Source organism: Phoxinus phoxinus (assembly GCF_949152265.1).
Source record: "Phoxinus phoxinus genome assembly, chromosome: 8".
Lineage (NCBI taxonomy): Eukaryota > Metazoa > Chordata > Actinopteri > Cypriniformes > Leuciscidae > Phoxinus > Phoxinus phoxinus.
The window spans coordinates 29651565-29659942 of NC_136883.1; the positions used below are offsets into that span (position 1 = coordinate 29651565).

General features: G+C 39.2%; 1 long non-coding RNA gene across 3 annotated transcripts in view; it reads left to right on the forward strand.

The window, feature by feature from the left end:
- LOC307002856 overlaps window positions 1–7699 on the forward strand; it is a 101565-nt gene extending 93866 nt beyond the window's left edge. For all 3 annotated transcript variants that reach the window (XR_013798565.1, XR_013798566.1, XR_013798567.1), the window contains one exon: window positions 7306–7699. This is a non-coding gene — a long non-coding RNA (uncharacterized lncRNA). The remainder of the gene's footprint in view (window positions 1–7305) is intronic.
- Window positions 7700–8378: the final 679 nt, after the last annotated feature.

Genomic DNA, 8378 nt, shown 5'->3' on the forward strand with positions numbered 1-8378 from the left:
TCAGTGGTCTTGCAGTTTTAACAAATACCACAATAACAGATACATTTTACACATACAAGGGCAAGTACAAAGTAGAATGAAGAGCTTTAAAGTCTGGACGATTACAAATTATGGACCAAGAGTTTTCTCTATGTGTAAAATGTGTTCTGTTGTAATGTTGATTATATACTATAAAAAATGCTGGGTTGCTTTAACCCAATTTTGGGTTAAATATGGTCAAACCCAAATGTTTGGTTAAACATTTAATTACAAAATGTAACCCAACGGCTGAGTTTGTCCATATTTGACCCAAAGTTGGGTTAAAACAACTCAGCATTTTTTTAGAGTGTATTAGGGGGAAACATTTATTTCTAATAGGCTATCCAAAAAGATTAAATAAATCATTAAGAGCCTAATGAAATGAACACAATAAGTGTAGGATATAAGCATTTTCAGTAGAAATGATTCCCTGGTACTTAAAAGTAGAAAATTCAGTCGAACTGAAAAGGTTCCTGATGCTTAAATAATATAAAATACTTCAGACCCGGGTATGGGATCAGTGAATTACATTAATGATCAATTATGTTAATAACTAATTAATTGCAGTAATCAACTTTGCATGTGTGGGTTAAGTTACCACTCAAACCGTGTGGGAAAAAAATAAAAATTATTTCACAAGGGAGAATGCCCCAGGACTGCTAAAACGCTTCCCCATTCATCCCTCAACCCCCATTACTATATTCAAACCAAATCTACACCCTTGTACCCAATCAATCTATTGAAAATGTGCCTGCACAGCCATAACATATTTTCAAATGATAAAGTCCAAGGCGGTCTATAATACCTGGAGAAATATATCCATTAGCATCTGGAAGTATGGGAACCATATATGTTTTTAAACCGCTTTTGAATGGTAGTCGATTGGGGAAAGATGTTTTTAGGAGCCAAACGGTGCAGTTATGGACCAGTAGGGGTGTATTTGCCAAACCTTGACCGTTAATCCAGTGGTTGCCTCTTGAAATCACAACAGGATGCCTAATCAAGCAAACCAACACACTTCATCACTGATTTGTGAGTAACCAGCATCCACAAAACAGGACAATTATATCAACAATAATGTTTAATGATTGGCTGATTCACTTTAACTTCCTTCCACACTCTCTCTCTCTCCAGAGCCGGGCAGCTCTTTTTGAGCAAAATGTGGTCCTTTTGGGGGGTTTTGAAGATCAGGGAAGACATTGTGGCCTTTTGTGACTAGCAAGGTTTTCATTCAACCCACTGATTGAGCTTTCAGCCCTTCATTCATAATTGAAGGCCATTAACTCCCATGGTAAGTGCCTGTAGTTTAATTAGCTGGTCTGATGGCCTGGGTGCTTCACTAGTGAGCACTGAGCTTTAATTGAGTCTTCGGTCAGCAGGCAGACAGGGACAGTGATCTAAATCACCTTCAGCACAAATAGAAGTCAAGGTGGACGTTTTAAAACTGCCTTTTAAACATGGATTTTAAGTTTCACTGCTCTTTGTTCTGCCTTTAAGAACATCCATGCATTCACCCTCCTTCTCTGTTCTTGTGTGTCCTTGAAAGCTGTGTAAAAAGCTGTATTAGAGTTTGAACTGACTAGTTGATTAGTTCTGCCACAAGTCAATAGGTGTGTTTGAGTTGAAATGTACTAGGCTTCCACTGACAGGCGTGATTTGCCGGTTGCAGACGGGAAGGAGTTTAAAAAGCATTTTCTGCCTCCCGTAGTAATGCTTGCATTGTGGTTGCACACAAGATTCGCATTCGCACTTCCAAATGTGGTTTTTACATATCTTTTTTCCGATATCTGGACATCTGACCTACGACTAAACATGTATATCTGATTCCCAAGGCGAGGGCGACACGTTTACTCACAAAGACAGCTTTTTAAGGACGTACTATGAAGCAGGCGCTCACACTATTGAGCTGGAAACTTTTATATATTGGTAAGAGATTGTGCACACACAGAAACATTAAGGAGCTTAGAAACGTGTTTTCAACCTCAGCCCCATAAAATTGTATAAACACAACCGCTTTGTTATTGAAAGCTACATTATATTCCTCAACAACAAGGTGATAACTTCAGTTTTTGTAATTAAACTCGCAGCTTCACTATTACATAGAGGCGCTATACAGACGCTTCACACTCACAATCTTTCTCTCTCTCTCTCTTTCTCGTTCATTAATTGATGCAAATTCATTCAAATAAATGTCATCTTACCGCACTACTTTATTTCACTTCAGAATTCTAATCTTAACAAAACGTTGATAAAATAATAATGGAAAATTAAAAATGTTCTGGTATATATCCGTTCAGTGCAATTTTGCACCACAAACATCCATGACTATTTTTAACTTATCCATGCTAATCATGGTACCACCTGACATGAATTATGTAAATAATTTTTAGCACGGCCATTTAAAACCCGAGGTTCGACCCAAGGGTCGCGTAGTAAAGCGATCAGAATAATTTTGGGCAGGGATTAATGTAAACACAGATATGGGATAACAGTCATGTCTAAAGTGAATGTAAACGGGTGGGAAGAAAAAATCAGATATGGTTAACCGATTAGTTGTGTAAAAGTAGCCCAAGAGACTGAAATAAACTTTTGTTTTTTTGTGTTTTATTATATTATTTTAATTTTATTTCTGTTATGTTCATGACAATGCAAGCTCTCAGTGAATATGTGCTGTGGATATTTGACCTGCATCATCTCAGCTGCACATTCTCTCCAATCACAAATACTCTGTCAACACAGCATTACACTTGCCAGAAACCGTAAAGACTGCTGATACTGCACTGTGTGAGTCATTTATGGAAGGTAAACACTGACCCACCTGTCACGATTATTCTTAGGTTCGCCCTCATGGACTCTTAGTTTGTGTACCCTTAGTCACATGTCTCCTTTGTTCTCAGTTTCCCGCCACTTGTTTGTCTCCTAGGTAACTCATTGTGTTCTAGTTTGTTTCTATGGTTACTCATCAGTTCCCTTGTTTGTATCACCTCACCTGTGTTAATCCAAACCTCTTAGTTTTCACTTAGTATATATATGCCTGTGTTTTAGCCTACACCACGCTCAGCCAAAGTGTGACACCACCATTACTTGTTTGTATATCATATACAAATATTCTGTGTGTGTGTGTGTGTGTGTGTGTGTGTGTGTGTGTGTGCTCTTGTTAATGTGATTTATGAGGACACAAATTTGAATAATGACCTGTGTATTACATTGGTATTACAACTTAAACATGGTTTATGAGGACATTTCATAATTCCTCATAATTCAAATAGCTTAAAAAAACAATGTTTTATTAAAAATGCAGAATGTTTCCTGTGATGGGTAGGTTTAGGGATAAGGGCAGTGTAAGGGGATAGAATATACAGTTTGTACAGTATAAAAACCATTACGCCTATGGAATGTCCTCACAAGTAAAGCAAAACAAACTTTGCAAAATTAGCATTTGTTAACATTAGTTAATGCCATATGAACAAACAATGAACAACTGTATTTTATTAACTAACATAAACAAAACAAAAAATACTGTAACAAATGTATTGCTCATTGTTAGTTCATGTTAGTTCCTACATTAACATAACTCTGACTCCACTTCGAACACGTAAGGCTGAACACCGCTGACAGTTTCTGACATTTTCAGTGCGTGAGATTGTCCTGTTTTATTGTTGCCGGTATGAAGCTCCACCCTCTTCTTGAAAGGGGGCCGGGAGCAGCAGCTCATTTGCATTTAAAGGGACAAAAGAAAAAATCTGGGGACATCTGAGGTTTATCTTACATCTTGTAAAAAGGGACATAATCGGTACCCTTTAAAAATGTAATAAGCAAAGCTTTTTCCTTACTCCAGTCTTCAATGTGACGTGATCCTTCAGAAATCATTCTAATATAATGTTTGGTGCTCAAGAAACATTTCTTATCATTATCGATGTTGAAAACAGTTGTGCTGCTTAATATTTTTTTGGAATGTAAATGTGTTTACTGTCACTTTTGATTAATTTAATGCCTTGCTGAGTAAAACAAATTCTTGTGCACAGTTTATTTGGTTATCAGATCTCTATCTCTAACTTATCATCTTCCTCACCATTGTCTATCACTTGTTCTCCATCCTCCTCCATTTTTCATTTACTCTCCTCACCTTATCTGAGCTTCCGCTCTCAATCGCCTTATTCTCTTATATCTCCCACTTCCTTCATACGTGTGTGTGTGTGTGTGTGTGTAGGAGTGGTAGGGAGGGGAAGCTCAGCTGTTCATTAGATGTGATGGGTAGAGGTGAGATTTTCTTACACTCTTCTCATTGCAGTTGGAGCCAGGGGGCAACTAATGTGAACAGAACAATAGAGTAGTATCTCCACAAGGCCAGGCCTTATTGCAAACAAGGAACACAATGCTGTTTCATAAAGCTTTCCTTCATTTTGTGACCACTATGAAGAACTTTGTCTGTTACCATGTTCATTCTTCAGAATTTTTTTGAAGTTCCTTTTGAAAGCATGCAGTTCTTTTAAACGGTACGAGTATGACCATTGCATAAGTGCATGCGGGGTCTTTTTTTAATACGATTGAATAAAACCTGTATCAGATAAATTTTCTAATGCAACTCATTCTTTATTATTTTGTCACAAGTGATTTTAATTCCATGCAATCCAACTAAATTTGTAAAAATGAATCTATTTTAAAATGAAGTTACTTCCATTTAATTTTTTAATTTATATATATATATATTTATAAAGTAGAAAAAATCTAAGATTCTATATATTTTTGGGAGGGGTTGTTATTATTTCCTGTTGGTATTTTTGACTTCACTTGTTCGAAAATCTTTCTGACAATGTGTGCTATAGGCACAGTGAAAAGGCACCTCCTGTAGGTAGCTTGTGGTATTGCATGGCAATAATGAAAGCTACAGCATCATCACTGAACACAGTAAATAACATCACCTTCATCTTTGGGAGTGTAAATGATTCTCACTGATGTCTCAAGGCTTTTGCCTTAAGATGTATGAAGATAAACTCGTAGAAACGTTGAACCAGACTGCCTGTCCATCTTTTTCACCTCGGAATGATGGTGCGTGTGTACAGTGTGCAAGCGCGTCGACATTTGCAGAGCTCCTTAACAGGCTGTTTTTCAGAATGCTTTGGCATTGACAATTGCCCTCTATTTCACATCTCTGAAAATGTGCGATTATGTCCGTCTCTCTTGCTGAGAGTGATTCCTGTGGGGATCTCCAGTACCTTCACTCCAATGCCTATAGGATATAAGGCAGATGTTGTGTTATACTGGTGTGTATATGTGTCATTGTGCTTATGTTAGGACTTCTACAACATAATGAAATCCTTTCCTGCTGGCTTTTGTTTTTGTTTCTCTTAAACATTTTTTTAATTAGGTTTTCCAGGTGTGTATTTATTTATTTATGCAAGTGTCATGAATTATACATTTTTGGGGAGTCACTATACATGACATTTTACAACTTTGCTTTGTCATAAAGTCTGTGAAAATAGACAGAGCATTCTTCCGATTTCTTCAGGTCCAGGTTCTTTATGAGCAATAATGCAACAATTATATTACTTTGATTTGATTGATCAGACATAAAACAGTTTGAACCAATTCGTCCTATTGGATTCAATAAAACTGCACTTAGACTCAATGATGACATTACTGATCTGCTTTTGACCGCAAGTATCTCAGTTTACCCTTCAAACACCGATCCCTGTTCAAGGTGAGAAGAAAAGACAAGATCTGACAGCTACTGCACCAAGGGAGCAGCCAAAACTACAAGCCCTGACACCTGAGATTGATTGATTATGTCTGTCTTGGCTCAAGCATGAGGCTGTAGTCACACAAACTCGGCACTTTGGTTGTCCCAGCCCTCTTCTCAGTATCCCTCTGCATCTACCTCACACACTTACAGACACACGTCTAGTTTATTACATTAATGCCGGGCGTTTCACCTCCTGTCAGCGGCAGAACGACAGCAGTGAAAGAGTGTGACAAGGTCAGAGCAGGGCTCACAGTCTAACCAGATTACACGGAAATTAGGCAAGCGTGCGCGTTTAAACTGAGGCCTGGGAAATGTGCTTTCAGTTCAGTGGAGTGTGTGTTAAACCACAGGATGATAAGGGTCTGCTCGGATGTCCTTGTGAGCGTCATTACAGGACATGTTTTTAATATTTATATTGTACCGTATACTGTACTGTATTGTAAGATTGGTAAACAAGAACCTGTTGTTATTCAGAACCCATTCCATTTTCTAAAAGAATACCGGAACCATAACAGTTCTCGCACATGCGTTGTTCCATCACTGCAGACAAAACAGTACAGTACTTTCAGCTTCATTGAATAAATAGTGCGGGGATGTCTGTCAGAGTAAAACGGACATGGCAAACACAGTGTATTCCAATTACAGAACGAAATACTCTGAGGCGGTTCTTTTTGGTGAATAAAAAACATGCAATCACTGTAGTTTGATTCAAGAATAAATTACTTTTTTTTATTTTCTTAATTTGTTATCTTAAGGCCATCTTAATGTGTTTGGTTTCTATTAATATCGAAGGCCATTTAGTTTAATATGTAGCTCTGGTTGATACATTTTGTATTGGGGTCCCTGCTCCATGTCTCTTGCATAAGCGGTACATGCCCTGAAAAATGTCGAGGACGCTTGCTTTAAAAAGATTTATTGTATAAAGTATTGGAGAGGGTTGTTTCTCCCACCATCTCCTCCTCAGATTCGTTGTCACCCAGGTTGCCAAATTGAGGACACGCAACAGAAACGAGCGCAATTGACAATGGAAAACGACGAGCCCATGATGTATCTGCATTTTAATATGCCTGTGGACATAGAGCTTTTTAGATGGATGCTGAGGCTTTTGTAGGTCAGAATCTGCGATCTCTGACCTAGTTTGTTTGCTGTCTTCCGTGGCTACAATGCGCTGCTGTGTTTTCTGCCAAATGGCAACCCGAGTTGTCAAAATATTATTGGGTAAATTGGCAGCGGGGCGGGATCGCACAGACCAAAACAAAAACAGGCATTCCGGCACAGAACACGCATTTCAAAGCAGAATGACTGGCTGTAACGTTGTTTTTCGTATAAACAAGTATGTGAACTTGACATGTTTTATAATTCTATGCAAGCATATTATGGGATTTTTGTGCAATAGTACAGTCAAAACAAATTGCATACAGCAGGAGGAACTGGAATTGGAATTGTTTAACTTAATGATTCCCCTCCCTACTGAATAGACATGTGTTTTTGATGGATCGTTCCTAGGGGAAAGTGTAAAATGCAGTGTTTCTGTTGGCTTTCAGGTGTCACTGATGTCCTCGTAGGGCTGGACAGAGAGGGGTCAGCGCCTCCCTGTGTCCCCTACGTCCTGTCTGCTTGCTGACAGTGAGGGCACGGCCCGTTCTGACCCCTGGCTCTCGCTCCCCTGAGGTGGCTAACTTCATTTCTGCACAATTGAGTTAAAGCCCAGATTATCCCTGCATATTCAGCAGCCCTCCCTGTCTCATCTTCCACCTACACAAAACAAAAGTGAACACACACGCTTTTTCAGATACATATTCATGTTTACCAACCTTGAAACAATGCCGTATACTCTGTTTTTTTTATGTAGTCAATATTTGGGACAGAGCTTACATTTATACTGCGTATTTGACATGTCAGCTGGCATATGTACAGATTCTCCATGTGTTTTTAATAAATCAGCTTTACCAGAGTTGTGCAATGCACCATAAATCACTTATTGTCTTGATGCAGGCAATTTTACTGGATCTCTCCCATCTTCCGCCCTCCGTTGCCATTGTGTGTGTGTGCGTGTGTGTGTGTATGTGTGTGTGTGTGCGCGCAGAGAGCGCAATGCCTCGTCTTGCCTTGACTCTTATGAAAGCTTTATTGGATTCCACCATCCCCGAAGGGAAAACGCTTTAAATGTCTTTGCAATTATACCTCTAATAACAGCGCTGTGCACTTGGGCCAAGCCAACGATAAGGAACTGCAAGTTAGTCAGTCAATAGAGGGGCTATTAATCTCTGTCACCTGCCTGTCAAGATGAGTCGGCAACAACAGAGGCGTCTCTTGACCTATGTATGCGTCCCGGCACCGTTGAGGAACCCAGTCAGAGCATCAGTCTTTATCAGAGAGGGTGGCGTATATGTCTACGGACCGAAGGAAAGAATTTTACACGCTCTCACGGGACTTGCTTTAGGCTGAAGCCTTCAGACAGTGAGATGAGGAGAGATGGTCGTGAATGCAGACGATTATTAGTTGCCACCGTTTGTAATTTGCTTTGGCCTTATACGCTCACCGGCGTGACATCTTTTCTCAACATCGCTCCCATATGGTTAAAACGTGCCCTGAAGCAGTTATTCACTATATAATA